The sequence below is a fragment of the Eleutherodactylus coqui genome, chromosome 11 (assembly GCF_035609145.1).
Source record: "Eleutherodactylus coqui strain aEleCoq1 chromosome 11, aEleCoq1.hap1, whole genome shotgun sequence".
NCBI lineage: Eukaryota > Metazoa > Chordata > Amphibia > Anura > Eleutherodactylidae > Eleutherodactylus > Eleutherodactylus coqui.
The window spans coordinates 64985726-64994523 of NC_089847.1; the positions used below are offsets into that span (position 1 = coordinate 64985726).

An 8798-nucleotide genomic window follows, 5' to 3' on the forward strand; every position below is an offset into this window, starting at 1 on the left:
TGGCTGAGCGCTCAACCAATCAGCACAGCCTTTCAGTAGGCGGGTATTTTTAAATCACCGCCTGCTGAAAGAGCTGCAGAGCAGTGTCAGGGAGCCAACCGGAGGACGCACCTGAGCGGCGCATCGGTGAGTATACAATTTTTTTCTTCACCAACTAGGGATGATGTTCAGGGAAGGGCTTTTATTTCAATACCTTCTCCGAAAATCATCGCTGCAGAGGTTGCCTACAACCAACTGCTTTCAATGGGGCCGCAGCAGCGCCGGCCCCATTGAAAGCAATGGGATAGCATCAAGGACTTTTAGCACAGCTGTCACAGCAGTGGCAGAAGTCCGCAATATACTCCCCATGTTTTCAATTGGGCTAGCAATGCTGCTGCTGGCCCCATTAAAAACACTGAACGATATCGCAGAATTTTTCCCTGTGATGCGAGGCTGCAGTGAAAAATCGCAAATGAGTATGAAACCATTGAAAATCATTGGTTTCATAATCATCGCTCTCGCATCACAGAGAAAAATATCGCTGGTGGGTAAAAGCCCTAAGGCCATGTACAGTTTAGCTTTGAAGGTTCCTTTTGGAGCTTCTAGCATAGATCCAGCACAAAATCCCAAACGAAATAGCATAGTATGCTGAACAATTTTAGCTGGGAAAATGCTGGCCTGCATACCAGAAACCCAACGGAAACCATAATAACAATTGTGGTCCGTTGGGCGCCCCTTGGTTCTGGCATATGTCAGATCTGATAGTCCTATGATAGAGCCAAACAACGAAAAAGGGAAACAGATGTGAAAGTGCCCTTACTCATTCAATTTGCAGCTGTGGTGCCCAATAACAGACACAATGGAGACACAATGGAGGGAATTTATTATGAGCAGGTTTTTTTTAAAATAGTTTGGCTGGAGGCCGTGTTGCCATTATTTGTGACAAATTCATCAGTGTCACATGCTTGCAAAGCTTCCGAAGCCTCTGGGGCCTCACCAGCTCCCTCCGGGCAGGCAGCATCACTAGCTGGGAATTTAATAAAGTCATATTTGTCATTCCGTGTATCTTTTTGTTTCAGGCAGTCAGAAGACGGAGGCAGCATTCTTTCTCAAAACAAACTTAACGAGAAACAGTTGAAACTTGGTAACAACATTATAGGGCTGATTTACTATTCAAAGTACAAAAGAAAACTATCTTTAATGCTTTGTGTCCCATTTATTGTTTTTAGACACTTTCAGTCACTTTTCCAGATTTGAAAAGGGACCGGGCTTAAATTGTTCCAAAATGCGATAAAATGGCATAATTTTAAACTAGGGCTAACTTCACACTGGCGAGCGCGATATGGGACGGTGAATCAACTAGTCGGTGGTATAAACGTAGACTAGATATTCTTAAAAAGAAACAGATCTACTATCCAGCTGTGATAAACTGGCACATTTTAAAGGGGTTGGCCAGTTGTAAATTATTCTATCCTCAGGTTAGACCATTAACAGTAGATCCGTTCGGGCTGGTCACCCAGGACCCGTGCCATATAGCTGTTAGGCTCTGAGCTGATTTCTACAAGAAGTAGCCAGCTATATTCCTACTGCAGTGGCCAGATTAGGTATTGCAGGCAAAGTTCCCATTGAAGTAAATGGGTGTAATACCAAGCGAGGCCCAGGAATGAAGCAGTCTGCTTCCTGCACAAATCAACTCGAGAACAGCTGATCAGAAGCAGTCTCAGAAAACTGACCTGAGCGGATCTGCTACTGATGGTCTAAACTGAGGATTCCCAACCAGTAGTTTACAACTAGACAACCCCTTTAAGACTGTCTAGTCTACATTTGCTCTAACTTTAAGACAGTATTAGTAAATGTGCCCCAGTGTCTCTTATATTGGCGGAAGCAGCAACTGGTCTCACTTGAACAGATAGCCACACTGTGGCTTAACTTGCAGTATCAGACTAAGTGCTCTCTCCCATTCCAGGCAGCACTCTTTTAGAGGTCACTGATGGCCACCCAGGACTCATCAGCACTCAACAGTGAACGTCTCCACATGGACAGCTCTCGTCATCTTGATTGTCACAGCACATGCATGTCCACCATCAGCACGCCATATATCCTACTCACTTAGACACTCCAAACTCAACCCCTCCAGCCAGTCACATCATGAGCCGTACTCTGCCAGAGTTGCTTCCTGTTATTTCAATATGCACAGTCACCATTTTTAAAGAGACATCACACAACATAATAAAAATTCATTTACAAGCATGACACTTCCTGAGGAAAGGACCAGCACGTTCGTACATGCTATGATAAAGAGTCGCATTTTTAAATATTTCTGAGATATTTAGTAGCTTTTTACAACACCCACCTACTGGAGTGAAATTGCTACAAATTTTGTGACTTTTTAAAAAATTAGGTTTCAATCTGTCTAAAAACATCACATCAGACAAACTGTGCACTATTTTCTCTCCTCTTTTATTAAAGTTGAATGAGAAGTGTAAAATAGCAAAATGTCAAACATTTTTTAGCAAAACTCCACCTGCACAAAAATTTGCGACTTTTTTGCCAGCAGAAAATTACGATGCAGCTTTTGATCAATTCCTCTAGTTTTCCTGTAAAAGGGGCATGCCAGCTGCCTGATAATTGGTGTCTAGCAGCTGCTGTTTGCTTACTTGCACATCTCTTTCTTTGCAAGGGCTACAGCAGAACTGATCTCTGAGATCACTTCAGCCACAGACAGGGCTCTATTCTTAAATGGGTATTGCCGTCTTAAAATCTATGGCCTATACATTCTAGCCTAACAGAAAACCAAACTTCCATAAACTCCATACTTGATCCTTGTTTTCCCCTACAGCAATCAGGTTGCTCCTGTAAACTTTAGATTGTTAGCCAGATATCTAAGCATGTCAACCACGTCTTGTGAGTCATAGCTGGCTGACACAGTTATTACTGAAGACAGAAACTTGCGGGATAGTTACATAATTACATTGAAAAGAATGGTGTCCGCACCATGCACTATATTTAAAAAGGCCCACTAATACTTTTACCAATGCAAGGGATAAAATGCAACTGAACATTTCCTTTTATTTTCAGTTAAGAAAAGTTGACTTAAATGGGTTTTCAGAGTTATACTAAAACTGTACAGCTGGTGGGCAGTGGTTTAAAATAAGAATTTAAGTCATACTCACTGCTCCGTCTCCCTGCTGGTCCAGCGCTGCTACTCCCGTTCTCACCGCTTGTCTTTGTTTACTTTACGAAAACAAACATTCCCTTCCATATACCACTCCTGTTCTCACCATTTCAGCCAATCCCTTACCTCAGACATCGTGAATCATATGCCCATGAGGCCAGTGATTGGCTGCAGATGTCATGTATGTATTTATACGAACATCACTGCTTCAGTCAAAGTAAACAAAGGCAAGCAGTAAGGATGGAAGAAGTGGCACTTGACCGGTGGGGAAAAAGAGTGGCTACCATGACTCAGCTTGCCATTTTAAAAATTTATGGTGGGTCAAGGGATAGAACTGTTTTTTTGCAGTGCTGTGGTCCTGGGTTCAAATCCAACCAAGTGCAACATCTGTATGGAGTTTGTATGTTCTCTCCATGTTTACATGGGTTTCCTTGCACACTCCAAAAACATACTAATAGATCACTCGTTTGAGTCACTTGGTTTTTAGCAAAATTAAAAATCAAGTGACTATTGACTCAATGTTTGAGGAACTCCTGTTTATTGTAAATGGAGACATGCGGGCTGGAACGATCCTGGCCCGCTCTGCCGCCATTCACTTGAAAGACTATTACTCCTGTCTAAACACAGGAGTAATCAGGCAGAAGTCCATAGGATGGCTATTGGCAACTTACGTGTCCAACAGTCTTCCCCTGTAAAGGGACCTTAAAGGCCAATTGGGCGCAATGATTATCGCTCAAAAGCCATCTTTTGAGCAATAACCGTTGTTTCTAAATGTGTGGCCATCGTGCACTTTTCGTGCACTGTTCGTTCATCGCTCATTTCTAACCAGCTAGAAGTTAGAATGCTGATAGCATTCTTTCAGCTGGTATCCCGCTGGCAGTTCTTAGCGGGACACCAGCTGAAAGTGCCGAGAACAAAGCTGCTGTTTGCACATACAATGTTCTCTGAGCTATCGCAGTGGTATCCTGCTCCGCCTGCAATAACTCTTTAGTAGCTAATTAGCTACTTAGCATTATGCAAAGATGATCGCTCAAAACTGTCACTCAAACTTAGTTGAGCGAATTTTGAGCGATCATCATTCTGTGTAAATGGGCCTTAACTCTGATTGATGGGGAAGTTGACAAACAACTGGGCTCTTCAGATAAGCATTATCATATGTGATGGCTGATTGCATAACCCCAGCCTCTATAGGGATTAACCTGAACAAACATGTACTATATGTTAATCAAGGAAGCAAGCTAGATGATAATTGAAACTTCTTTGGGCTGCCAAGTAGGACCTGATGAAGAAGCTGGTATTTGGCCTGGAAAAGCGTTGTTCTGCAAGTAAGCAGAAATTATAGTAAATACAGAATATGTAGCAGACAATGCAATTTGGAACATTTTTTAACAGAATACATTATAATAAACCTCTGCTCCACTGGTAATGTGGTGTTTTATCCATAGGCACAGTAATGATAGTTGTTTATATAGGTATGTAACTGGCTACAACATGGTTAATTTCTGGAGTAGGAGCAATAAACAGTTGGAATCAAAGAGAGTGGCCAGGAACTGTTATTGTATTTTTTGATATACTGAACCATGGTGTGCAGTGTGATCTTTTTGCAACTCCAAAGATGGGCAAACGGATACCCCCATCCTGGGTTAAGGAATCATCATGGGGTGAATTAAAATACAATGAAATATTTTATATCCATGGGCTGTCCCCCTACCCACCACCTCCCTGCCCATTCACAAACACCACATTTGCCTAATAAACTGGTGCATGGCTCTGGAACTCTTGAGCCAACAGTAAAGTGTAACTTGGACAATAAAAACTATTCACCGCCTGTGGATGATATCGTAATTTTAGGTGTGTATCCAAGGTCTTTCTGTATTCTTTCTTTTTGTTTTGTAACTGTTTTGAATGTTTTTATGTAATTTCTTCTTTAGCATTTTGTGAGCAATGTACTTTTTGTACTAAAGAGGTTTTCCAGGACTTAACTATTGATGACCTATCCTCAGGATAGATCATTGATAGATGATAGAGATGAGCGAGCACGCTCGGTAAAGGCAGATACTCGAGCGAGCATCGCTCTTCTCGAGTATCTGCATACTCGTTCCGAGCAAATGCGGGGGGGGGGGGGGGGGCGGCGGTCCTGGGTTTGTAATGCTGACACAGCTCTTCAATGGACTAAATCATGTGACAACATGGCTCTTTTTGTATTTTATGAGACTGAGAAATCAAAACTAGACCCCTATCCAGACAAGTGACTTTATACGACATGATTCTGCCAAAACATGGCATCCCACCGTGAGTAAAAATGAGAGGAGATTCCTCCGCGGACACATAGAAGATTTGTTCATTGATTGATCAAGTGATTTTCCACCATCTGGATTGTGTAGACCACGAATGGTAACTGGAAGCCAGAAAACTTTTAGTTAGCAGGTATATCATATATATGACCAGAGCAAAGAGCAGCACATTTTGACCTGTAATTGATACTTACTGTGCCTTTACAATGTAAACACTGATATTCCACCAGACCACTATAATCAAGTGGAAGAGACACAGTCAGACCCTGTCTTGCTTGTCTATTCTTCCATTGTGTTCCCTTTAATACATATCTTCCTCCCTGTTTCTCTAGCCTGGTATTACTGGATCCATCCTCCGCAAGTTACCACACCCTTGCCTCCTTGGGCTACCACTCCCCTCCGTACCAACCTCACCTTCTTGTTATCCTGAAATCTCTCAGCTTTTCAGTACTATATGTAACTGCCTCCACCCTTGTTCCCATTGTATAAGATATATGTAGAAGTAACTGGCTCGCTGCCTCATCCTTCTTTCCCAGCCGTCTTTCTTCATGTTTGTATGATCTGTGTGAGAAAAAGGAGTAACCTGATTTCACCCACACACCACCTCAAGATGTTTTTGGTTTAATGACAGTAATCTCACCAGTTCTGTACTAAGTTGCTTTTAGAAGGTAGCAGTATGCATATAACTATCATGCCAATTTACTAACATGCGCCCAATTATAGTTATTATGAAATAGTCAGAATGCCCACACTACATTTTATTAGCTTGGGTAGCCAATTATTAAGTTGTTGAAACTCATTAAAGGGGTTGTCACATGGAAAGAACGTATCCGTTATCCACAGGATAGGGTATAAGTAGCTGATTGGTGGGGGTCAGAACACTGGGCCCACATCGATCAGGAAGACAGTAGTGTACAGGGTCGTAGACTTTCTAAGAGTCCTTACACCTCTCTGCTTGCACTTCAAAGAGAACCAATCAGAGCCGAACCAAAAGTGCACAGTTCGAGCTCAGTGCTATGACCCCTTTGTTTCAGTAATCGGTCTGTCTTTCAGCTCCTGGACCCAAACTAATGAAAACTTTTGACATGTCAAAAGATTTAGGAAATGATAATTATATTTTAAAGCAGCAACAATTTCATGAAAATTCAGTTTTCATTTACTCATTCACATCAAGCTCTTACACTAAATTATACCATCTCAGTACTGCTTTAAACCTGGATAACATCTGAAGGGTAAACAAGAGTGGCGTCCCTTCATACTGAAGATTGCCCCCTCCCCTCACAATCAAAATTCCTCATAATCAAAATGGATGACTTAAAGGGGTTGTCTCGCGAAATCAAGTGGGGTTATACACTTCTGTATGGCCATATTAATGCACTTTGTAATATACATCGTGCATTAAATATGAGCCATACAGAAGTTATTCACTTACCTGCTCCGTTGCTAGCGTCCCCGTCGCCATGGTTCCGTCTAATTTCGGTGTCTTCTTGCTTTTTTAGATGCTCTTGCGCAGATGGGTCTTCTCCCTTCGGCTCGGCTCTGCAGCATCGGCGTTTTGGCTCCGCCCCTTGTACGCGTCATCACGTAGCTCCGCCCCCATCACGTGCCGATTCCAGCCAATCAGGAGGCTGGAACCGGCACACGTCATGGGGCGGAGCTACGCGATGACGCGTACAAGGGGACGGAGCCAAAACGCTGATGCTGCAGAGCCGAGCCGAAGGGAGAAGACCCATCTGCGCAAGCGCGTCTAAAAAAGCAAGAAGACACCGAAATTAGACGGAACCATGGAGACGGGGACGCTAGCAACGGAGCAGGTAAGTGAATAACTTCTGTATGGCTCATATTTAATGCACGATGTATATTACAAAGTGCATTAATATGGCCATACAGAAGTGTATAACCCCACTTGATTTCGCGAGACAACCCCTTTAAGGGTGCTTTTAGATAGAATGACTATCATTCAAATGACCGAAAGCGTATGATAATTGTTCAGTATAAATGCGCGCCAACGATCGAATGACGAATGATAATCATGTTTCATTTTATGCAGGCATAAAAATCGTTCAGTCTTCATCCGGTTTGAACAGCGTTCATTCAGTCATTCTCATTCACTTATACAGCGAATATGAAAGATTGAACAATTCTAAACGATTTCTTGTTCGAACAAGCCAACGATGTATCTGTCTGTATAAACAGGCTGTAGAAGCAAACGAGTAAACTCTGACAGTGTTCACTCGTTCAAATGATAAATTGGCTTGCCTTAAAGGATCCTTAAGCCCTATTTACACGCAACGATTATCACTCAAAATTCGTTCAAATGATGGCTTTTGAGCAATAATTGTTGTGTGTAAATGCTACCATTGTTCACTTTTAGGCTGAACGATGCTTTAAAGGGGAGCTTAAAATCCATCCTTCTGCCGGAGAGTAGATAATACAGCCCGCATGCTGTGTTCTGCATGGGAGCACTGATTACATTGTATTCAGCTGACAGCCCATGCGATAACTAAGGAGCTAATTGCAGAGCTCAAACCACCTGCTATGTTCTGCAAGCAGCTCCTGGAGGCTCATTTACATGCAAATGAAGCTAATAAAGTGCTAATGGGCACCAATGGCTAGAACTGTCAATCTGTCAATCATTTGAAAGATTGTCTTTGTGTGTAAATGAGCCTTAAGGGCGCCCACCCACTGGCGATTTTTTTTCCCTGCGAAATTCGCAGCATTTTTTTCTCTGCAGGGGTCTATGGGACTTGTAATGTTAAAATCGCGATCGCGCAAAATCGCGATTTCGCGGTAAATTGCGATTTTGCGCGATCGCGATTTTAACATTACAAGTCCCATAGACCCCTGCAGAGAAAAAAATGCTGCGAATTTCGCAGGGAAAAAAAATCGGCAGTGGGTGGGCGCCCTTAAGGATAGACTATCAATGTTTGCCTTGTAAAACCCATTTATGTAGGCTGTAAACAACAGATTGCTTCCTGCAGATCCTGTCTTTTTTTTTCGGAGGGCCCTTTTACACAACACTATTATAGTGCAAATAATCATTAGATCGAGTTGTTTGCATGATAATTGTTAGGTATATAATTGTTAGACTATCACTAATCGAATCTTCACGTGGACCTAAAAATCATTGTTTGTCTGCCGCTGCATCACTCGGTATAAACAGGAGTTGTACGATTTCCCAAAGAGTGGCAGATGGGTTGACTAGAGGCACAATTATGTTGGAATGACAGATCAAAATAACCCAATTATTGTTAAGAGTAAATGCATGCTAAGTGAATGATATTAGGGTGCGTTCACACGAGTGTAGGCGTATTTACGTTTGCACGAGCGCAACGTATAATCGCCGGAGA

At 42.4% G+C, this 8798-nt stretch overlaps 1 long non-coding RNA gene across 1 annotated transcript; it reads right to left on the bottom strand.

Annotated features, from left to right (window-relative positions):
* Positions 1-4254: 4254 nt before the first annotated feature.
* LOC136582840 (uncharacterized) lies at positions 4255-5734 on the bottom strand. Its single transcript, XR_010787232.1, has 3 exons — positions 5643-5734; positions 5446-5552; positions 4255-4473 (listed from the first exon to the last, which is right to left on the bottom strand). It is a non-coding gene; the product is annotated as an uncharacterized lncRNA (long non-coding RNA).
* Positions 5735-8798: the final 3064 nt, after the last annotated feature.